The sequence below is a fragment of the Crocodylus siamensis genome, chromosome 4, assembly GCF_052110815.1.
Source record: "Crocodylus siamensis isolate JL-2025a chromosome 4, ASM5211081v1, whole genome shotgun sequence".
Taxonomy (NCBI): Eukaryota; Metazoa; Chordata; order Crocodylia; family Crocodylidae; genus Crocodylus; species Crocodylus siamensis.
The window spans coordinates 8,565,085-8,590,282 of record NC_143398.1 but is presented as its reverse complement, the minus strand read 5'-3'; positions in this window follow the sequence as shown (position 1 = coordinate 8,590,282).

The following is a 25,198-nucleotide window of genomic DNA, read 5'->3' as shown; positions in this document are numbered from 1 at the left end:
GGCTCCTGCACGGACCAGTAAGACACACGGTGAAGAGGAAGGATGACCTTGCAGTTAAAGCGAGGTTCGGGAGGTACAGGTCTGGCACCAAGTTATTCTGAGGGACAATAATCCTGCCTGATAATTAGGATTGATACTTCTACCTCTTTGAACTCTCTCTGTGGCTTGCCTACTTGGGTGGAAGCTCTTTGGGAGAGAAACTTTGTTTTATGATTTCCTGTCCTGTGCCTAGCATGAAGGGATGTGGCCCCTGGTATGCCAAAAAATAATGATGGCCAGATCCCACTGCCTCTCATTGTGTCACAGCGCAGACCTGAAGGGAGCATTTTTTATGAATCTGCTGTCAATGGACTTTCCACAGGCCATTCACTCCTTGGTCTTAGATGCAAAGATGCCAGATGCAATGGTGATTTTTTTTGGCAATGTAGCCATGTGTCCAGCAGGGAGTTGACCATGATGAATTTGGCCAGGGTCAACCACCACTCATAGAAGCAAGTATTGACATCCGTGGGCAGACTCCCATTGACTTCCACGGATGAGGGATGGGGCCCAAAGCAATGAAATGATTATTTTTTTCAGCGCCACACAGGACAATTGGAGGGAGACCAGTAAAAAAGCATGAGAAAGGACTAGGATCACCCAATAGTCAAGTATACCTGGTAAACCTGAATGTCTAATCTTGGTCCCCAAATTTTGTTTTCCTTGTGTTTCTTGTAGTAAGCACTACAGCGTGCTTTTTCAAGTGCAAAAGCAGAATTACAGAAGGCACTGGTATGTTGCATCTTGCTTAAAAAGCCTATAAATCATTTAGAAACATATTACTAAGCTTATTATAAGACAATATAACAAATTAGAACTAATAGTGTTGCTTAATAACAAGATTTTTGTAACAAGATATTATACCCACATACATCACCGTGATGCTGTTTAAGCTAGCCACTTTGTGAATAGGTAAGAATGATTGATTAGCTCTGTTTTTCCCCCTCCTTCTGATTAGAAAGCGCCGCAGCTTAGACGCAGAATATTAAATGGTACTATAAAAGACGTTATTAATATGTAGAGCAATCTTCTTTTTTCAGCCTCATGCCAGTTTATTGCTATAGTAGCCTTCTGAATGTGGCATTAATAAAACTGATGCAATAACACAACCCTTAAATCGGTTGTTACTGGTAATGAGGGAACAATTTGACAGCAGTGTTTGTTGGCAAAACTCAACGCCTGTTTTCAGTCTAATGGCTGATTAATTAATAATTATTCACTATCTAATGTTAAGAGCATGGTTCTCTGGGACTCAAACCCTGCTGCTGTTCTTAGTGTTTGCATCACACACACGATAATGTGTCATTTAATTTTTAGGCTACTCATTTCCGAGTGTTGTGGGATTTGAGAACCGGATTTAGTACCCTATCTTGCATCCACAGCTCTCTTTGATGTCAGGATCAGGGTCAAGACCTTTCCTCTAACAATTTTATCTTAAAATGTAAATGCACCCTTCACACACCCATCTGTCATGGAGAACCACGGCATCTGCCCAAAGGACCCAGTCCTGGGATTAAAGAGTAACTTTATGCCCATATGGAGACCTAAGGAACTCAGGGCATTTTTACACATGCTCCAGGGATAGGGGAAGGTTGGGGGGCAGCTCCGACAGCCACGCTAATTAAAACACCCACAGCATCTCATGCATCAGTGTCCCCAAGCTTCACAATGGCAGTGGGGGTATTTTGAAGTGCAGGGACACTGATAGATAAGAAACAGAGGCTGCTGGAGCACGCTAATTAGTACGCTCCAGCAGACTCGATTAATCGAGTTTGCTCTGATGCGCTTTAATTACAGCCTCCCTGCATGTCTACAGGCACCTTCAGTGTCGGAGGCAGAGAATTGCCGGTGGCTACTTCTATACTAAGTCTTTGTAGGGCAAAGTGCTCATGTATTTATGTATTGATACTTCAGTATGACGCTGAGGAACGGCCAGCAAGCAGGAACAGGAGGCCATAAAATTCAATTATTCAGGGACTGAATTTTATTTTTTCAGGCTTAGCCTAGAGAAAGGTGAAATTTTGGAGCAAAGGGCCTCTTCCATGGAACTTATTAAAGCATTGCTAGTTATGAGACAGATTGTCTCTCCTTCCTAGGACGGGGGTCAGCAACTTAAGCCCTGGAGGTGGGATCCAGCCCACAGAGCCATTGGATCCAGTCTGTGGAGCTGAGGCTTTCCTGGGACTCAACCAGCGTCATTCTGGCCTGTGGTTAGACAATAGAAGGCCTTTGTTCTTTACCACTGAATCTCAACTTAGGGTGGCATTCTGGAGTGGCATGAGATCCTTTTAAGGGTGCCCTAGCTGTACTATTAGGTGTGCAAACACCTACACATGATTGGCGAGATAAACCCAGAGATTTCAAATAGGAATCCACAGTGTCAAGAGCATTCTGCCCTGGTGTGCTCTTTCCAAGTTCTTTATAACAGACGAATTGCTTTATTATTTTTCTTTAGTGAAAGCTAAGCGATGGCATTTTCCAAAAGGTGCCTTGAGTCTATCAAAGGGGTCTTAAGTCTAAAGAAGTCGAGGACCACGGTTCTGTACCTACTGATGACTAAGACATCCACCTATGGCTACAGTATATGGATCAGCTGATGACTATGAAGCCCACCTGACTGTGGAATGATTCCAAATTTCGTGGACTTTTATTTCTATTAATTAAACTTTTTCAGCTTTTCTTCTCCTGTAACAAGCCAAACAGATTCCAAATGACAACATGTAGAAGGATCACAAAAGATAAGCTACTCACGTCGTGCTTGGATTTCCACCTGGTAGCTGTAACACTCCCCGCATACAGACGGAGTGACAAGCCATTTGTGGTGTGACTGGCAGAATTGTGATTATATACCAGGCAATGGTGGGCCAATAGCTTTGCTGTGGTATCACTTAGTTACATGTGTTTGAAGATCCCAGAAGAGCAAACTCGTATATCAAAGAACTCCATACCATACCTAGTATATCAGGGACCTCTGGGGATACAATTTGCCTGAAGTACATGTGGTTTTGAAACAGTTAATCACAAAAAGGCCTGATTAGTAGGGGTGTGTGAAGTGGGCCCTATTCGATTCGGATTTGGATTTTGCCCGAATCAGGGACAGTGATTCGATTCGTTGATTCGGATCACTGTCCCTGATTCAATTTGTCTGAATCTGAACATTCAGTGCCGATTTGGAGAATCAGTGATTTGGACATAGACACAGCTTTTTTTCTACATACCTTGAGGTAGCAGGCGCAACTCGTGATTGCTGCAATGCTGGGGCATGTGGAATGTCCCGCAGGACTGTGGGGGGGCCCTCACATGCTAGGCAGCAAACCAGAAGTATTTGCGGTCTACTTCAGGGGCTGCTGGGGAGTGTGCTGGGCACCTCCCAGTCCTCCCTGCGCCTCCCTGGCTTGGCAATTGGCCACAGGGGGACCCTGGGTGCCACCCCAGACCCAGGAGGCACCAGTCACTGAGTTGGGGGGCACAGGGGAACCCTCCTCACACTCCCTGGCAGACCCAGAAGTGGACCGGAAGTGCTTTTGGTCCACTTCCAAGTCTGCTGCCAAGTGCGATGGGGAGCCCCCCATGCTCCTGTGGGATGCTCCATGTGCCCCAGCACTGCAGCATTCATGAGCCACCTGCTACCTTGAGGTATGTAGAAAAAACATTTAAAGCTGTGTCTATGTCTGAATCGCCAATTCTTTCCAAATCTCTCCGAATCAATTCAGAGGGTTCTGATTCGGTTTGGAGAGATTAAAGGGTCCTCTGATTCAATTTGGATTTGGAGATTTGGCCACTGAATCAGGCCGAATCTCTGCCAAATCAAATCAGGGACCAAAGTTTTGCACAGCCTTACTGATTAGCTGACGAATAACAGGTGCTGAAATTGCACGTGGAATTTACAAGGTCTCCAGAGGGGAAAGTTTCCCTGGATACAAGGCTGCGAATGCCACATTTTCAAGTGATGGCCCTAGACAGTTCACCACCAGCGGATGCTCAAAGATCTGTAAACGGAAGTTGCTACGACTGCTGCTCTGTCCTCTACTTCATAAATATCCACCCTTCCCAGTTCTTTCCTCAGGGTGTATCAGACCCGAATATAGGAGAAGAAAGGACTCAAGCCAAATAAGACAGCGGTAGTGAAGGAAGGAGGTAACTGTAGTTAGAACTTACCTCTTATTTGCTGTTTCCGAGAGCTATGTCTTTGCTTTAGCTGTGGGTCTCTCGCACGTGTGGGATGAACATTGTGATCCAGGCGAAGTGGGCCTGTTCTACTTTCGATTAGTTTCCAATGGCATTCATAGCTGTTGATGCATTATTTTTCTGTTGTTTTAAAACTCCAGATGAAAAAGCTATGGAGGGAAGCTGAATGTGGCGAGACCCCATTGCTTCTCGATGGCTTTGACTCCAGTGAGGAAAGCTGCACAGGCAGCATGCCTGTTACTTGAGCAGCTGACTGAGAAAAGATTTTGGTGTGAACTCCAGGAGCAATTGTCACTGCCAATTAGTAAGTCTATTTTCTTCTGCTTCGAAGTCCTGTTTTCATTGCCACGTCTTCTTTTCCTCCTTCAGCTCTCCCTACTGTTTATTAAAGCCTGGCTCCAGCAAAGAACTATGACATTGTTAATATGAAGATATGCACACGGTTATACACTGTGGCTCAGTACCTAAAATCAGGGATTTGGAATATTTCACCCAGCTTTGCTCAATATATGAGAGATACCCAAGTGACCACTGCCTCGGACGACATGCACAGAATAGTTCATGATAAATGGGCACTTACAAATCAGTTGACTGTCAGAAGACCCCATCAGGTATCGGTGGTGTCATTTAAGTTGTGCTTCACCAGCTACAAGCATGGGCTGTAAGGAAGAAAGGAGGATATGCTGGTGTGTTATAACCAACACTTATCACACTGCCTGACACTGGCTCATTATCTCCTTATATGACACTGCTTGTTTGCATCTTCATGTTGTCCCTTGGCTAGGATTAGATGACAAACTTTTTGTAACAGAGGCCATCATTTTTGTGTCTGTGCAGCACCTAGCTCACAGTGTGGCCTAGTCCACGACTAGGGCTCCAAGGCACGGTTATCATACAAACAAAAAAGAGTAATGTTCCTGGTCATAGCTACAGCACTAGCAACAGCCTTTCTTTTCTGGTTTCAGGAATTGTGCCCCTTAAGGGCCAGCATGCCTAAGCCTCCTGCCTGTTCAGTAAGGCCCTCAAATACATGCTGGGCTTTAAAGTACATATCAAAGTCCTGCTGAATGCTATTTGAGCGCATCCCTAAGAGGGCACATGTGCGGTTTGTGGTACCACAAACTAGTCTGCGGCGCCGCAAACTGCACGTGCTGCACGTGCACGCATTCACAGTGCTGCTAATTAGTAGCATGGTGGGCTCTCTTTGACACCAGGAGATCTCAGTTTAAAAAAAAAAAAAGCACCAATAAACATGGGGCAGTGCATGTGGCTGCAGTATGTGCTACCCAAAATTGGAGCCTGGCCAGCCAGAACCATACTTTAGTTGCTGGCCAGGCTCCACACACCCGGATCACCTCTGATGCAGTTCTGGATGGCACCCAGGGCCCCAGGCAAGGCTGCTGGGGCCAGCCCAGGTGCTTGCCCCAGTCTCCGTGCAGGGGCATGTCTGGGGACAATATGTGCCACTGCTAGTTGTTCCTGGGGAAACGCACATTTCTGCTCATGGGAACACTCCCTTCAAGTGCTTTAAAGGTAGGTGTGTTCTTCAGGGCCTTGCTGAACAGGAGTGGGCTGCAGAACAAAGGGGGCCTAGAAACAAGGAATTTTACATTTGTGACTATTTCAAAGAATTTAAACTTTCAAAGGTTCTTCATAGGCCTGGGCAGGGCAGGAAAATACAGGTGGCTGCTGTTCTTAGGAAAGTCTTTTTTTGTCCACTCTCATGTTGGCAGGCCTATCCAGCAGCTGTGCAGACCAAAGTCAGCACTTGGGATAACTGCCTGCCTCTAGAGACAAGGCAGCATTTTATATGGCCTTATCTCCTTCACACATCCTCAAGTTGCAACTGAGGCAGACTATAAAAGGGGAAAGAGGAAAGCGGAAAGCCGATGGCTGATTCTGCAAAGCTATTAGTAGCTCCCTCACCACTAACCTCTATCCATTTCATGTTTTCTCCTCCCTGCCTTTCCTTTCCACCGCTACCCCTCACTCTGATTATCTGCAGGGTCCTACGGAAATTGCGATTTTGTGGATTTTGTGGAAGTCCACCAAAAAAGAAAAAAAAAGAAGAAAATTTACTGAAAATAAAATATTGGCTCCCCAGTGGGAGCCAGCAGTCCTCATGGCACTGCAGGGAAGGGGAGAGGATGGGAGCTGGGCCACACAATGGACAGCTCTCACACCCAGTCAGCAGGAAGGGGTGGAACCATATGAAGGGAAGGGGGATCAGCAGGCACTGGGGGACTCCCTGTTCCCCCGAGCACCGCCAGGAGTGACCAGGAATAACGGTCACAAGCTGGCAGAGGGCAGATTTAGGTTAGATATCAGGAAGCGCTACTTCACGGTCAGGGTGGCTAGGGTCTGGAACCAACTTCCAAGAGAAGTGGTGCTGGCTCCTACCCTGGGGGTGTTTAAGAGGAGGTTGGATGAACATCTTGCTGGGGTCGTTTGACCCCAGTATTATTTCCTGCCATGGCGGGGGGTCGGACTAGATGATCTGCTTAGGTCCCTTCCAACCCTAGAAACTATGAAACTATGAAACTTTAAGCTAGGAAGATCTAAGATAAGGCCAGAGAAATCATTTGCATACTCTCTGTTGAATCTGGTTCAGTCACCTTCAGACGAGAAATCATTTGCTGCAAATTGTAATAATTAAAACTGAACTTGAACATCATGCCATTTCTCCTGGGTGCCATTGTCTTTTCCTTCTCATTACTTTCAGAGTCTCATTATCCCTTTTTGTCCTCCTTCACTCCATGTCAGCAAGTGCCTGAATGAGGTTTATTGAACTATACTGCAACGCAAGCACCAAGGGATGGGATTTCCAGAGTGTGCAATTGTGGACCTAACTTGGTTCCCATTGCCATGTCTTACCATTGAGTTCAATGTGGGAGAGTTAAGCCAAGCCTGAGTACCCAACATTTATTTAATGGGATTTTACTATTTTTTCCCCAGATCAAACCCAATCTAAAGGACTGAATCCAAACACTCTCCAAAGGCAGGACCATTTGGATCTGAATCTATAGGAAGTTTGATGGCAATTGCTCCAGGAGCAGACATGTTGCGTCACTATTTAAAGGGACTTCACTGAGTTGGATTGAGCATGGATCAAGTATAATTGTATTTTTTCAAAGGAGACACATGGGACCTGATTTTTCACAAGGGCCAAGAGCTCCCAGGTCCAGCAGAGGTCAGTTTGAACTGGAGGTACTCAACACCTCAGAAAATCAGGTACTAAGAAAGTCCCTATTAGGGGTGTGTAAAGCACACCCTATTCATTCAGATTTGGAATTGGCCCAAATTGGGGACAGTGATTCAATTTGTTGATTCAGATCACTGTCCCCAATTCAATTTGGCTGAATCCAAATCTGAAAATTTGATGCTGATTCGGAGAATCAGCGATTCGGACATAGACACATCTTTAAATGTTTTTTCTACATACCTCAAGGTACCAGCTCGGTTCATGAATGCTGCAATTCTGGGGCACCTGGAGCATCCCACAGGAGCAGGGGGGGCAGGGGCGGGCGGGACTCCCCACATGCTCAGCAGTGAACCCAGGATTGGACCGGAAATATTTCTGGTCCACTTCTGTGTCCACCGAGAAGTGTGCTGCCCCACCCCAGCTCGGTGATTGACTGCAGGGGGACCCCGGATGCCCCCCCAGATCACAGCATTCACGAGCCACCTATATACCTTGAGGTATATAGAAAAAACATTTAAAGCTGTGTCTATGTCGGAATCGCTGAATCTTTCCGAATCCCTCCAGATCAATTTGGAGGATTCTGATTCAATTTGGAGAGATTAAAGGGTCTTCTGATTTGATTCAGATTTGGAGATTTGGCCACTGAATTGGGCCGAATCTCCATTGAATCACATCAGGGACCAAAGCTTCAAACATCCCTAGTCACTATGTGGTGGCAAAATTAAAGACACTTGATTGTCACCTGGATAGATCTGAATGATTCCTTGCAACAACAACAACAAATGGGGATCCGGCCCACATACAAACAACAGCTTCTGCAGTTGCAAGAGTGGCACTTCAGCAGACAAGGAGATCTAAACACATCTGGAAAAGGCACACACATGAGCCGATCACGTATGAGAAGAAAGAAGAACAAAAGAACGCTGCATTCAGCAAATTGCGGCAGATGAGCAAAGTGCTAAAGGATGATGTCTCATCTGTGGGCAAGGACCCCGTTGAGTTCAAAAGAGACATTGCTCTGAGAATTAGTGGCAGTGCACTCTTTGGAATGGCTGCAAAATGAAAGATGAATAATAGACTAAACAGAAAAGATGAAAATGATGCATCTGTGGAGGGACCAAAATCCCAAATAAGTCACTCAGGGCAGACCAATACTTTCCCTGATGCAGTCCGACACTTAATAGATAAGCCCACTGAAGTCAAAGACATTACATCAGGAATATAGAGATACGAATAAGGAAATCTGAATCTGACCTTTTGTTCTGCAGAGTTAATGACTAAAAATTGAATTCAGTTCTAAAGAAGAAATAGAGAAAGTCTTTGACGGATGAGATCAAAAGCCACCTTTAAACTTTAAACATTTCACATTAAACTTTAAGCACTTCAAATTCCCCTCTCTGCATGGTTTGTTTTCACCTCAGCTCAAAATAAAAGAATAACCGGCAAGCAAGAAACTGCAGCAATAAACAGGGTTATCTGTCAAGTGCAATTCTAGCTATGCAGGTTTGGGCATCACACCCATTATGATGATTTCTGAGTTCATCGTGGTCAAAGGAGATGGAGGAAAATCTCCTTGACATGGAGGGCCAAATGTTTGGAAGGTGTAAAACGGCAAAGCATCGTTGGTGATAGCCTAGCCACACCGATTTAAAGGAGCTGAGGAGTTGATTTTTTGACCCCATCTGCAGATACAACCACTAGAATCTACCAATTAAGAGGAAAAAGAAACTGGAGTTTACTAAGGCATATGGGCTGGGTTTTAGGTTCCCAAGCAAACTTTTGCAAGGGAAGTATATGGCCTGATTCAGTAGGCATTTTGCTATTGACTTCAGAGGCAGCCGAACTGGTTTTAAAGACTGCAGAGCTTGTAAAGCCCCTTGGGAACCATCAGGATAAAAGCAGCTATGCATGTCACCTGGGAAATTGGTGTCTTTCTGTGGGCTTTGGTTCAGACTCTTTATAATGAAAAGTTAAAGATTAATGCAATCCAAACAACCCTTAACACCTCCCTGGATCCAGCTATGGCTGGCTGGACACCAGAATTTCTGTTCTGCCTGCTGGATATTACAGATGGGATTAGAATGAAAAAAAGTCATTTCCTGTGATAAGAAATGTCTGGAAAAAATTCAGTTTGAGACAATTTTTTTGTTCTGATCACATCAAAATGTTTCATTTTGCCCGCACTGCTTCATTTTGTTTGGCCTTTAGTATTAAATTGAAATGTTACAGTAAATACTTAAATCTTATGCATGACATACAAGCATCCTAAAATTAATATGGGAAGCAGACAATGTGATATGATATGAGGGGGATCAAAATGAAAGCATTACTCTTAGACACTCTTCTCCATTGAACTTCATACCAAAATGGACATGTTCCTGCCAAAGAGCTTGATTTCAGTACAATGATACTTTTTTTAATGCAAAACTGTTCTGTCCAAAAGGTTTTGCCTCTTGATTTAAAGGTATCATGAGCATGCTGAGCAAACGAGCGTGGAACAACAACAAAATGACCGGTAAGACCAGGGTCAAAAAATATCATGCTTGTGTCATCAATGCCTTCTTGTATAGCAGTGCATCCTGGACCACGTACTCTACTGAAGAAAAGCCCTTCAACAGCTTCCACTTATTTTGCCTTCACCATATTGTAGGAATTTCCTGGCAGGACAAAGTTGCCTATTCTGAACAACCGTCCTCTTCTTACTCAGTGTCAGCGTCAATGGTTTGGTAATATGTGGAGAAGTGATGACGGCCATATGCCAGGGGTTGTCTTGTATGGAGAACTCTTTACAGGAAGAAGACCAGGTGGGTGTCCTTATTTCCAGGTCAAAGATGCTTGCAAATGAACATTGAGCCCAACAACTGGGAGGTTGGAAACAGTCTATTAAGTGCAGGATGAAAGTTTTTGAGGAAAAACAGCCCAACAGGGAATAAAGAAACCTCAGGAAGAATCATGCACCACGTGCAACACTGCTTGATCTAAACTTCAGATGCCCCTTTCTAACTCATTTGAGTTCCCCGATACCTGACCAACTACTGAAAATGGGGTATGGAGAGAAGGTTTTTAGTGTCTACGGTGTTCTGCTCTTGTGTACAGGTGTAGTGGGGCTAAACCCAGGATTTTATTCCTAAAACAAAGTATTTATTTATTTAGCAAATGCAAATATGCAAAGCCAAGCAAAAAAAACTACTAAATGAAGTATTAGTAGTAGTGGACAGTGGAAAATGAGTTATCTGTCATCTCTGAAGCAAGTTCACTTCAACATCCTATATCATCGTCTCCATGACGGCTGCTGCCTGTGCCAGAGGAGAAACAGGACAGGAGAATTGGAGGCTTCAAAAACTCTGCCTAGATGTCAGTGGATTTTAGAAAAGTTCCCACGACTGAAATAGGGAAGGCAGTAGAATAAGCAATGGGACAGAGGAGAAATGAAAAATAATTTCCTGCGCACTCGTTGCAATGGGAAAAGAATCATCACTCATGCACAAAGCTGTTTGAATAGTTCGAATCCCTAACACCCTGCCCATTCAAGAAAGGACTCTGAGCATTTACCATACCTCTGCAGAAATGAATTACTGCAGTTGAATGATTGTATGCATTGCTATGTGCACAAAAACAGATTTATGAATGCATGCACTAGCTTACTTCATGGGTAATTGCATGCCACAGAAAGAAATAATTGCATTAGGAAGCCAATCCTTATAGCAAGTCTGAATTTCTCTTAGCTAGACTTCCTTTTTTATGGGGATGCAGTTTCAAAGTGCATGGAAGGTACTACAGCAAATAGCGAAGGTGCTACAGAAAAGGTGTCCAACGTTTCAATAGGTGGGATGGTTTTTTAAGACAGCACTGTTTACAGAATGATAAAACATGGTTATGTTTCAAATGAGATAAAAAAGCTAGGTCTGTTTGCTTTGGATCATAAAGATCTCCTGGCACCCTGACAAAAGGTTTATTAATATATCCAGTGCCAAATTCCTAGGTAAGCAATTACATTGTGCTAACCTGCCCTACTGATTTCATAGACTCATAAGAAAGTAGGGCTCGAAGAGACCTTGGGAGGTCATCCAGCCCCCTGCTCAAGGCAGGACTGTCTTAGTCTAAACCATCTGAGACAAGTATTCATTTGACCTGCTTTTTACAACTTTCAAGAACGGAGATTCCGTGTTTACCCTGGGTAATGTTTCCTGACACTTAATCACCCTCATAATGAGACAGTTTTTTCTAATCTCCAACCTAAATTTCCCTTTCTGCAGTTGAAGACCATTACTCCTTGTCCTATCCACCTGTAGACCTTCATGTTAAGTTAGGCCAAGTTAATATAAGTGAGGCTAAGGGAAGTAGTGGTAAAAGGACCCAAGTCAAAGGTGAGAGAAACTTTTCAAAAAGGGCTAACTCAGTATTAGGACTTCACATTTTGATTAAGGGTTCAGGTCAGTGTGTTCTAGCTTGACCAGCAGGACGACACAAGCAAGTCTTCTTTCTGACCATATTTGTTGAAATTTTTATTAAGTAATTTTGTAATCTTTTGTTTCAGGAGGAGGATAAAACTAGGCCCAGTGCACCAAGACACGTTCCTCTGGCATCCTTTGCTGAGGTTCCCATGTACAGACATAGTGAAGCTTCAACACCTCTTAGAACTTAGTCTCCAAATTTGGGTAAGATCTCCTTCTTAGAAATCCTTAGGATTTTAAAATGTAGTGACTCTGAGTTGTAAGACTGCTTATGGCTTCTTGGATCATATAAGTATAGCTCTATGTATACTGTGTTGTTCTTTGTTTAGTAGCAATATTCATAACCGGAGGATTTTAATAGAGCTTGCTTTGGCATTTGCTCCATGGGAGAACTCTTCTTGAATGACAAAATGTTAAAAGTAACCCCTAGATCCCTAAATCTTTCCAGGGGTCAACACACCGCAGCCACAAATAATTGGATATTGAAAAAAGTATTGGTATTTCAATTGAAGGTGGCATTTTTTGTCTCATCCTGATATAAGACAGTTGTTACCTAGTACCTTCTTTGCCCTAAATAGCTTTTGTGTCCCTGAGATGGCTGCATTTCAATAATGGTCAAGTCATTTTGATACAGTATACCTTGAAGTACCCAAATTATGTGGCCTTCCACTGAAATGCAGCCACCTTTGAAACACAGGAGGCATGTCTACACGTTCATTAATGTGCAGTGCCTACTGCGCATTAAATTTAGTACTTGCAAAAGGAAGCACTAAATAAATGCATACTTGGCTGCCCTACTGTGCATTAGTGTGATTGCATGCTTTTTTCATGATGGTTAATGTGCAGTAGACTAATACTACTGCACGTTAGCCTAATAGCACAGTTTTTGCCGTGACTCTGTAATGGACAGTCAATCAGTCTACTGTGCATTAAGCGTCTTGTGTTGACATGCCCAGTAGCTACTGAATTATATGTGGCATGACCAGCTGATGCATCAGTTGCATATAACCAAAATCTCTTTGGGACCTTTCAGGATGAAAGACATATTCTCAGCTAAGATATTCTCAAAAGGATTTTATTTCCATGAAACCAATAGAAGACTTTATGGTAGACAGTAACTCATTCACCCACGTAACACACTAACCTAACCTAATTCACCCACCTAACCAAATTCACCCACCTAATACACTACCCTCCTGACATGTCTTCTATCACAGGGGGACTGGCTTAGGAAAAATATTCCTTATTTATGACCTTCAAACACACAGTCCTGTGAGAGAGAGCAATTCTTAAAAGCCAGACCCCAGCCCCTTTTGCCCCACCACTGGTATTGACTGGCATAGTGCTATTGGCATGAAACTCTTCTTTTCATCTGAGCTGGTGACCTAGCCATGCTTTGAAAGCCCAGACATGGAGAAGTGAAGAAGTTGGCTGGAAAGCAAATCTGGTGAATGTTTTCATTCAGAAACAAAAGAGTACAGGAAGCACAAGCCAGAAAGAAAAGAGATCTGAGTTTTCTCTCTGCCACTGATTTTCTGCATGCCCTGCAGTGTGAAGGAAAGAGAGACAAGTGCAGTCATAATGTAAATTGCAATCTGGTTCTCCTACAGGGCATTCCTGACCTATATTATTGTCCTTCTAGTACTTCTGGTCTTCTCTAGTGGGTGTAGGGAACAAGGACTGTCTATAATCACTCAACTTGACCTTGTGCAAGTCTCGGCACCTTCTGTTCCATATGTGTAATAGGGAGTAAACACCACCTGTTTACATCAGTGGGGTAATAAAGGTGGAGCACCTTGAAATCTGCAGCTGCAATTAAGGATAACAGTAGTATGGGAACTGGAAAGGGTGTTTTGGCTACAGTCAGACAGCTGTATGTATCCCACATTTCCAGAGTCCAGCCCTTTGCAATTAACAGCTGGGATTAAGACAGGCTCACACAGCACATAAGGCTGATTATTCTTAGAAACCTTCAGTTTGAAAAGGAGGTAGTCACTTCAACCATGCATGTGTTTAGATTTTTGGACCCAGCACAAAGTTTACTTCTGGCAGTAAGCTTCAGTTCAGAGAGTAATTCTAGCCCACCACCACCTGGCATGGAATATAAGCTGTCAGTGCCAAATATTGCCATTGTGAAGCTACAGAAGTGTTACTTGGGCACCTAAAGGTGGAATAGGATTTAGCCCAAATTTCTATTCAAGTCAGGTCCTACCTCTTTACTGTTTGCGCAGCACCCTGCTGGCATTAAGGTATTTATCCTAACAGTGTCTCTGCGGTAGTAGAATTGGAGGGCTGTTACAGCTGCGATGATCCAGAAAATGTATGAGAGGCAAGAATTTTTGTTCATTTTGTGATATCTTGTATTGGACCAACTGTATCATTGGGAGAGAGGTTGTATTATCTATGAGAGAAAAGATTACACAGACTCATAGTATCAACCCCAGAGAGACAAAGGGTAGGAAGAGAAACAGAGAGGAGAAGCAAGTAACATCGTGTTAGCAGGCCAGTAACAGAGCCTGGTATAGACCTCTGAAGTGTTACAACCCATGTATGATTGGATGACAGAGGAGAAGAATTAGTAATGAACAATAAGAAGTCAGGATGACATTGTTATCACTTGAATGTGAAAGTATTTGTTTACTCTGGAATAACCATGCTGACATAGTGAATGTGATTATATCACCGTCTGGTGGTTGGTTCCAGCCTGATAGTTGGGGACATATAATAAGAACATATAAGAACTGCCATTTACTGGGAGTGTCTACATGTGCATTTATGCTGGCTTAAATTTATTGCACAATAAGCAGGAGCAGGCCGGTGTCTACACATGCAGGCATTAAAGTACATAAATGCTGTGTGTGGACTGACTTGGGACTAAAATGAGTCCCAAGTCAGTCCACACACACAGTGCTACTGCGCAGTAATACATCTACATGTGCATTGCTGTGTAGTAATTAATTGAGTGAAAATTTGATGCCTGCATAATGCAGTACCCTTGCCTAGTATCCTGTCATACAGCAGCAGATTGTGAATGCTGAAAGGGAGAGTGAACAGAGCATGACCAGAGTTTTTCTCCTGTTCCTCTCCCACTTTCAGCCTCCCCCATTTAAGATCCAGGAATTTCTGATTCAGAGGCTGTAACCTTAGCTCCCATGTTCAATAGCTACTGATGCACTTTTCTCCAAAAAATTGTCCAATCCCTTTTTGTTGCTGGAAAAGCTTTTGGGCACAAAATGCCCAGACCTGAAGGGCACTTTGTGCCCAAAAGGTTGTCTGACATCTGTCCTAGCTATATGTCTGGTCCAATAGAAGATATCACAGTAAGAACTCTTGCCTTTCTGAGGTAGGGAATTCCCATAAGCCACCTCTTCCAAATGGGGAAGCTGAGACATGGACCACTCCTATGATATAGGGTTCAGGCTCAGGATTTAATATCTTCTGGTGAAGTCAATAGGAACAGCTGCTCCTCAGTGTCTTTGAAAGGAAGGGCCTTCAAGGATGTTCTTAGGGTCTCAGTGGATGTTTGCATCCATGGGCAACTGGTGCCTCCCAAGTCTGGTGGGGCATCAGATTGCTGACGGGGGGTAAGGGGGAGTCCCCCAGCAGCCAATCGCTGAACCAGCGGCAAAACTGGAAGTCCATGTCCAGTTTCACAGCTGGTGCTTCCAGGGGGTGCATGGCCAATCTCAGGGGGTACATGTGCAGCTGTGTGCACCCCCTACACATCGCCAATTTTTGCATCCTTGACAAAATCTTGTATTATGTCTGTCCTTAGCCCACAACCATAAAACTCTGCTTGCTCCCTGGATGAATATAACACAAGTATCTAGTCCCACTTACTTGGAAATCCTGGGAATACAAGCAACCTTGGGTAATGTAGGTTACCTAAACTCTCTGTAAAAATATATATATATTTTTATTATGCATATATTTTATATATATTTATATATTTTATATATATATATATATATATATAAATTTAAATCATGTTTGCCCTCTCAGGACACTCCTGATCTCACTGCATGGTTGTATTAGCAGTAGAAACGAAATGAAATGAAGCATTTATGAGACACAAGAGTATAAGGGAAGCATGGGTAACAGGCCTGGAGATTGCTTGGCATATGGAATTCCTTCATACTGGAAAGACTCTAGGACAGAAAGACTGTCTGGAGAACAGGATGAGGACCAGACAGATCCAGGTTTGCATTCACAGAGCACATGAAACATGGCAAGTTGTGCAGATGGCCTGAATCCGAAAACAAAGCAGGAAACACTACTCAGGGTTGAATGTACCCAATCAAGTCTGTGTTCACACTACCTTATGTGTGAGAGTTGCTTATCCTTTCAGTCTTGCCTGGAACAGGCCAGGTAATTTCCACTAACATGTTTATTTGCTGGAAAATGTTGAAAACTTCTCACAGGAAGGTATGCAGTAGTTGCAAAGAAGTCTGGTCAACATGATAGAAAGTCTGTGTGGTCAGGACACCATCATGGTACGTGAGAAACCAAACTTCACAATGTTACTCTGCCTGAATCAGACCTTAGCCTCAGATCTCCTGCATGTTCCAGGTGACTGCTCCAAGCACTAGGGTGCTGGCTGGCTTGGCGTGGTCACCCTCTCTCTTCTGTCACTTGGATGGTTCCTGGCTTGTTCCAATGCAGACCAAAATAACTGAGAATTAATAGGCTGTGAGGGCATTCATGTCTCAGGGCCAAGTTCCAAGAGCTATTAGTCAGAAGTCAGTTCACGGTTGAATAGTTCGGTGCAAATGAAGGTTACCCTCGAACGGCAGATTAGTATAGCAGTGCCTGTTGGGTTGTTTGGGAGTGCATGTGTTCATACTTATGAACTGCAAATGGCTTCCATTGAACATCAAGTTGTGCAGTAAATCAGAAGGCAAGTACAGTCCAAGAGAACAAGAAACCCTTGTCAGAAGAAACTCCTTTCACACAGGAGTAGCCATCCATTTTTTTAAGACTAGTACACCCAGGATATGCATGTTGTTCTGTCCAGGACATTTGTCGAGTTGCTCAATGTAGTGAATTTTAAAACCTTTTTCCTGTGTGGAAACACATAGCAAACATTGCAAAAGCATCACCCTGTCCCAGCCCCTTCCTTCTGACTAGTTAGATCTGCTCAGCTTTATCCTGTTAGCTGATTGGCTCCTGTAATAGACACTCTTTCCTGATTGGAGCATGCACCGAGATTTTGGCCTGATGATTCCATTTTCTGCCATCTGCAAGGAAGAACTAAATCATTAGCCTTTGGTGCAGAGTCTGTGGAGAGGGATCTGTTGGCTGCACAGTTTGCTCCATAGACATTCAGACAGAAGGGAATGGAGGAGACAATATCCATAGCAAAGGCAACAGATACCCGCAGAGGCAAGCCAGGCTTAATTCATCCCATGGGCAGTCAGGCAGGAAGCCTGGAATGGGACCTGCTGGTCCACATCAGCTCAGGTCCTGATGGAGTTATGATGCCAGAGAGAGGAGAGTCTGGAAAGCAACCTCCATCTGAACACAAAGCTACCAAAACTAGGCAACGTTGTGCTGAGATATGCCCTGATGGTTCCCTGAGCTCTCTGGTTCCTGACCTTGGTTTTTGACATGTCCTTGGACTTTGGCTTTGGACTTCCCTCCCTGCACTTGGTAGCTTGACTTCTGACCTTCTGGATTTCAACCCTAGCATGTATAGATGCTGCTTCAGCTTTTCCCTCTGGATCTGGTCATTAGCCTTCTCTTAGAGACCTGATTCCTGTGCCAGACCACCCATGACTTGATCCCCCAACAGTAGCCCACTCAGAGTGGGTACAGCATGTCTCACTGGGGTCCCCATGACTTGGTCCCCCAACAGTAGCCCACTCAGAGTGGGTACGGCATGTCTCACTGGGGTCCCCATGACTTGGTCCCCCAACAGTAGCCCACTCAGAGTGGGTACGGCATGTCTCACTGGGGTCCCCATGACTTGATCCCCCAACAGTAGCTCACTCAGTGTGGATACGGCATGTCTCACTGGGGTCCCCACGACTTGATCCCCCAACAGTAGCCCACTCAGAGTGGGTACGGCATGTCTCACTGGGGCCCTGCTTGGTACTACACTGAAGCCAGGTGACAGAAATTATAAACTGGGACAGAAATCCCATGTTTTAGACAGTCCCTTCAGTGCCCTGGGTCAGCAGTTTTTCAAGCGGGGACTGTTGGTGGCGTTATCTGAGCACTTTTCAACTTTTGGGACTCAAATAGAGACCAATGGATGAGAGAGGGGTTTACCCCTAGAGTTAAACAGAGTTCACAGAGTTTGCCTTGTTCTGCTGCTTCCCTGGGAAGAAACGATATCACTCCATCGCTTTAAGAACTTCCCATTAGTAACATATTGTTTATAGAAAGCAAAAGGAAAATGAGATCTTTTCACTTGATTACCATCTTCTTTCTGCACGCGAGCAGCAGAAGGGCTCATGAAGACATCACTGTGAAATCAGTTTTGATAATACATAATTCAATGCCTTCAACTTGGCCCCTGAGGCAACTGTGGTATTTTATATAATGGCTTTACTCACGAGGGGGAAATTAATTGCATCTTCCTAGCTGGTTGCTCTGAGCTACAACTCCATGTGCAAGAGGCGGAATTCCCTTTAGGAGTCCTGCTTTTTGTTGGAACAGCCAGATAGTCTCCGCATAATTTATTGGTACAACACAAATCCAGTGCCCTAAATAAAATAAAAGCCTAGGCATATGTAAAGATGATATGTGCTGTTGCTTCTAAAAAGAGTGATTTTTAACCAAAGGCCCTAAATGAAAGAGGAGACTCGCTGCAAGATAGCGTGCACTCTTTGTACTTTTGGGATATGTTGCAGTCACCCATACAGGCTGGGAACATGGCAATGCCAAGAAAATAGTTGAGCAGCATCGGTGGCAACAGTATACATATTGCAAATGGATAGCCTCCCACTTACTTATGAATGCCTTTACGCGGCCTTAGGGACTCATCCTGAAATTAAAATCACAACTACAAAAACAGATCAAGGAAATTACCACGGCTGCCCAAGCCACCTCATATCTATAAATTCACTTGCTTAATAATTAAAAAAGAATTGTAAATATAAATACTCCCTATTATCTGCAGTTTTGCCCCATTAGAAGCTAGCCTAGGTAGGCCTGGGAACAGAAACGATCCCTCTGAACCTGTGTTGAGGATCAGCACCTCTGAACTCGAAGAGACAGAAGAAGAAGGTTCCTTGAGGTCTTATTATTTATTATTTGCACTACCAGAGCATCAGGGACCCTGGTCATGGACTAGGATCCCATTGTTTCAGATACTGGGCCACAGGAGATGAAAAGATGGTCCTTCCTCTGAGAGCCCAACCTAGGAGGGATCCTTCTTTCTTTTTTTCCTTTAACTGTATGCTTTTAACAGGTGCTCAGTCGACAGGAAGTACAACCTCCTCTACATCCAGGCTAAGTTTAAGCCTTGCATCCCTTATATATTGCTTAGACAGTGAGCAGGCATGATGGTGACAACTTATTATACAGCTTTCCCATTGGCTGCCCTCCTATAGGTGCTTGAAGTTTTTCACATGAGGAGTTTTGCAGTAAAAAGACTTTTTTTCCTATGTGAAACTATTGACATATTCAAAATGTTCAATTTTCCTTAAATTTCCCACTTTTTAATCCACTTTTTTGATAGGTGCACCATCAAAATGTTTGTTGGAGTCATTTTCTTCAAGCGATTTACTTTTCACATTAAAGTAAAAATTGTGGTTTTCTACTGGTGAAAGGAAAGTTTCAAAAATGATTTTGCTAAAAATATTAAGCAACTTCTCTCCAAAACAAAAAGATCCTTTTTCAAAAAATGGAATCAGCTTCTAATTTCTAATAATTTATTTCTATAGTATGTGTGTGTGTGTGTTCCTCTCCTCCCCCTGCCTTTTTTGGGGGGTACTAGTTAGTCATGTATCTTAATCGGAAATGTTATTCTTCCAAGGTAAGTAATAGGCCAAGTCTCCATGTTTGTTCCTGTGATGCTGGTTTCACCCTTCACTTGGAGGCTGAGATCAAACTCATTTCATATCAGTCATCTCCAACTAGCTGCCAAACGATAGAATGAAAAGTCCTTAAAACCTTTGGAATATGGCCAGAAACTTACAGTTGAAAAGCTTTACCTACCATTACCAAGCCATTCCCATTTTGAACTTCAGATGATACTAAACTTAATAAAGCACAAAGAAGGAACCTGAAACTTAAAAAGCTCACTTCACACCAAGAAATGGCCTCTGAGCTGGGTTTCAATAACCGATTTGACAAAATGTGTGGATCTGAATGGAGCATGGGACTATAACCTAGTTTATTATAGTATTTCATTGAAGTCCTGTCCAATAAACGGAATTACAAATTGCAAAGATATAACAAGTAATGATAAAAATGTCATCATGACATTACTGCCAATTACCAAATCACATCATGTAGGCCCTGCCAGTGAGCAATAAAATCACACTAAAACATGAAATTTCCTCCAAGTGGCATGAACTCTACAATTTCACCCCTTTGCAAAACAGTCATTGTGACCATTTGAAATTCTGATAAGTCTCATAAAAGACAGGCTAAGATAAGCAGAGTGCTTGTGCCAAAAAAAAAGGTTACTGCCTACTAGCTCCCAGAGTGACTGACCTCTATCTTCTCCTTTATCTGATCATGCATTTATGTAGAACAACTGCTGCAAGACTATACGCCTTCACTAAAGACATGTACAGATAATAAAGTGAGTATATGAGTGTGCCTGATGCACCCTCCCTCCAAACTCCTACCATGACAAAACATGTCTTGGCCACATTTTGTACTGATTTACATACAGGGGGCTGTTTGCTACTGGAGCTGAGTAAATGAAACAGGCGAAACTATCAAACATTCAATCGGCGTCTTCTCTCTTTTTGTCTATGTATTGTCTGCAAAGAGATACAGAAACATTTATAAATACCTTCCTTGTTATTTATTATGTCTAGTATGCGAGTGACAAGAGGTTCCCACTGAGATTGGTGCTCCGTTGTGCAGTGTTATACAAATACATCAGATAAACACCGGGAAGTTTATGGTCTGTATAGACAAGAGAGAAAAGGGTGGGAAGAGAAGCAGACAGGTGAAGTGACTAATGCCCTGTTAAAAGACCCCAGAAGTGTTACAAAGTAGGCATGGTTTGAGAAGAGTAATCAGTAATGAACAATAAATGGTAAAGAAAACAGTGTTCTCACTTCCCTATGAAAACGCTGCTCACATTAGAATAAACACATTGACATCGTGCATATGACTGTCACTCTCCAGTGCCTGGTTCTTGCGGCTGTGCAGCATACTATAACTAACACAGGCCTACTGCTTCTTATACTTAAGTAGCAGAGACCTGTGCTTTTAGTATTGAAGATCACAGGTAGAATCTTTGCATAAAATTACCATCTGCAAGCTGCCATATTTCATTACACAAATGCAGGTCCTCTGGTTGTTAAAGTCTCATTTAATAGAATTGGATGCATGTTAGAATCCAAATGCAAAAAGCCCTGTGTTATGTGCATCTTCTGCTTCTTATTAGCATCTTGCTTCATAGAACCAGCCTTTTATTAGAATTGAAATTTTAAAACTACAAACTATTTATACAAGTTATCCCTGTCCCCACCCTCACAGGCTAACAGAATGAATGAGTAAAGTACAATGAAGTACCAAACCAGCAAAGAGTTTTTGCTGGATGGGGATTTTCATTAGGCCATCCAAGCTGGCCTGGCAAGTCTCCCATAGACTCCTTGTGTAACCTTGCACAAATTAGTCAGATGATATTGAAAAAGATATACTTTTCTAAAGCTATAGATTGATAATAAGCAGTAACTATAGGGTTGGTCTTGACTATCTATATCAATTTAAAGGGCCTTGTCTCCACTATGATTTTGGTTTGAATGGCAATTTTAATGTAACCCCCCCCCACCACACACACACACCTGCAGCACGGACAAAACTTTCATCTCTTTGAATTTAAGTTTCCTTTCTGTTAGCATAACTTTTTCTTGCTCCCACCCTCTGCCTTACTGATGTAACCCTGCTTATATTATACATAAGCATATACTGTATTTCATGGTGTATAGGTCAACACGGTGTATAGGTTGACCCCTGGATTTTTGACTTGAAAGGTAAGTATTTTTACAGGCACAGAGTGTAAGTCAGGGGCAGGCTTGGTGCTCAGCTGGTGTGGCCCCATCCCTGTGCACAGCACTGCTGGCTCTACTTGCAGGGGATGGGGCTGCACCAGCTGAGTGCCAATCCCCAGCTGAGCTTGGTACTGCTCATGGGGCGGGGATGGAGCTGGGATTAGCATGGCCCCATCCCCTGTGAGCGGCACTGCCAGCCGAGACTGTGCTAGCCGAGCACTGAGCCTGGCTCCATCCCCATCCCCATCCCCATTCCCTGCAAGTAGTGCCAGCCTCACAGGGGATCCGTCTGCGCCAGCTGCAGGGGACAGGGCCAGGCTCGGATCAGCCAATGCTAGCAGCAAGCAGCAGCAGGATCCTGTGGGACAGGCTTACCTACTTGGCACCTGCCACTTTTGGCTGGCATAGGTGATAGAGCCACCAGTGGGAGCCGTGTGCTATTACCTAGCAGACTGGACTGGGAAGTCACTACTTTAGGTGGTTTGGCTGGGTAAGATTGTAACTTTGGGGGTTCAATTAATGTTTAAAATTAAGGTTTTCTTTAGGGCTGTGCCTTCATTCGCTTTCCCATTTAGCAAGCCCTGTTTTAGTTTATAATGCATGTGAGTGGGGAAATGGGCTAATTTTGGAACACCCTGTTACAGAAGTCCATCAATAGGTCCCAGACTTCAGGGTGGAGGCTAAAGTCAAAATCAAAGTTTTGTAAGCACTAAATTTGGACCCAGTCGTTGTTACTGCCATCCAGTGCCCGACAGAAGGGTTACACCTATTCTGACTGTAAACATTTTCTCTTCATCCGTGTCATCTGTACAGTGCATGGCACAACAGGATCCTGGATCTGAGATTGAGCCTTGAGCTAATGTAATGGCAATGACAAGTGTGTCTGGAGGGTAGTTCTGAGCAGAAAAAAAAACGGTAAAAAGGATAGGAGACAATGCAACAAAAAACACACATGGAGGGAGGCAGAAAGTCGTATACTCCACCCAGGACTGTTAGTAGAAGCACCTTCATGAAACATTCATGCCTGTTTTGAATATTATATAAGAACTGTTAGCAAATGATTCATACCGTGTGTCAGTTCCCCACCAAGTGCACAGATTGTTTATAAATATGTTATAGTCTATCTTTGGAAATACAAACGGGTGTAATTAAAGATTCCTGTTTTGAAGGCTGGCTAAGCCAGTTAGCTCTGGCATTGGCAGTTATTGACTCTGCTGTTTCGAACATGATACAAATGTTTTTTGCATATTCACGGCTGGGTTGCTAAATGCCTTGCTACTGGGTCTGGCAAGTTGCTTTTTCAGTTTTTATTTCAATCCATCTTTACTTCCCTGTCAAATTCCAAGGACAGACCATCAAAGCCCTGAAGTGAATAGGGTTTCATCACTTTACATCACCTGAACATCTGCCTTAGTATTGGATTGTTGACAAGTAGGGCTAGAAAGGACCTCACAAGGTCAACTAGTCTAGCCTCTGGCTCAAGGCAGGCTCACCCCTGATGAAACCAGTCTAGGCCAGTGTCTGTCTAACTTGCTTTTTAAAACTTCCAAGGATGGAGAGTTCACAGCTTCTCTAGGTAGCCTGGTCCAGTGCTTGACCACCCTCTTAGCCTGAAAGTATGCTGATTTCCACTCTGAACTGCCATATCATGTGATGCTGTACAATTTGACAGCTGCCATGTTCCACCCAAGGGTGGCTGTGTTTCAGCAGTGGATGAACTCATTCCAGCGCATATGGGGTGTATCAGGAAGAGCTGCAAAAAATACTGCAAGCAAAATCCCCCAGTTTTAATTCGTGGAGGTTTTTACTAGGGTTGTTCCACCAATTTGCATTCATTTTTTAATCAAACAGAGGAAATAATGGTCAACAAAGTGAACTTCAAAGTCACCTGTGTGAGTACTGGCTTTCAATGAAAGTCATGTTGCTGTCCAGGACCTCTGAATACCTGTTTAATTGCCAAAGTTGTGCTAAATAGGAATAGTTATAAGCATGTATATAAGTGCTCTGTGGAATCAGGACCTAAATTACAGTCTACAATCTGCCTTTAGACACCCATCTTAGACAAAAACTTTGTGATTTGAGAAATCTTGATATTTAGGTTATAGTCTGTGCTCCTCAGTGACTTACTATCTGCTGCCTATTTCTGACATAACTGCCCATTTTTTTTATCATAGAGTTTCTTCCATCACTCTGAAATGTGGATTGTACAGCTTATGTTTCCACTTGCCATAGCACTGTTGCAAAATGGTGAGGCAATTGCATTCTTATTTACATCACAGTCTTTGACTGAGAAGATCCATCTTTCCAATGCCAACTATAATCCACCTCCCAGCTCCAATTTATGCAATGTTATAAGACCAAACACTCTGCTGATATTATAATGAGCTTGTGAATATAAAGAGGCTGCAGGAGAATATGCGCAAAAGAATTAGGCTGGATGGGTCACAACAGAAGGATATGGAATGACAAAGGAGATCCCACAGGACAGGTGGAAACTTGTGAAAGTATCAAGGCTCAAAGAATCTCCTCACCTGTCTTTGCAAACGTAAAGGAGTGCTTGATCGAATCAGATGAGCAAATGTTCTTGTTCAGTTCATTAGCAGAGCCATTTGGCAACAGAGGGCTCATTGCCTTGAACAGGAGCTTCTCATTTGGATGCAGCAAATGAGGATTTTCCTTCAGACCCAATCTGACATTCATTGGGTAAGTACAGACAGCCCAAAAGCCCAAGGCTGAATCGATTCAGTCTTTGCAGTTTAGTTTAAACTGCAGAGATTAAATTGAAACAGAAGTGAACAGACATTTACCTTTAACTCAAGAAATGCAGCCCCCTGCCTGCAGTGGCTCAGGCCAGAAGCTAGGGGGGCACTAGAGCATGGCTCTCAGGCTGTCTGTTCATTTCCTCTACCTACTGCCCCCGAGGTCTCTGGGATTAGCAGCCCACAATCACAACAGCAGGACTCTGCAAGGTTCCCCATCACTTCCTCTTCCCGCTTCCAGGTCCCTCTGGAGTTTGTAGTCCACAGTCACAGCCAGCAGTAAGTTTGAGCTGGGGGGAAGGGGTGTTTTAACTCCCTTCCCTGGCCCTAGAACCCAAATGGGGTTTACTAGGAGGGGCAGCCCCCCACCCCGCC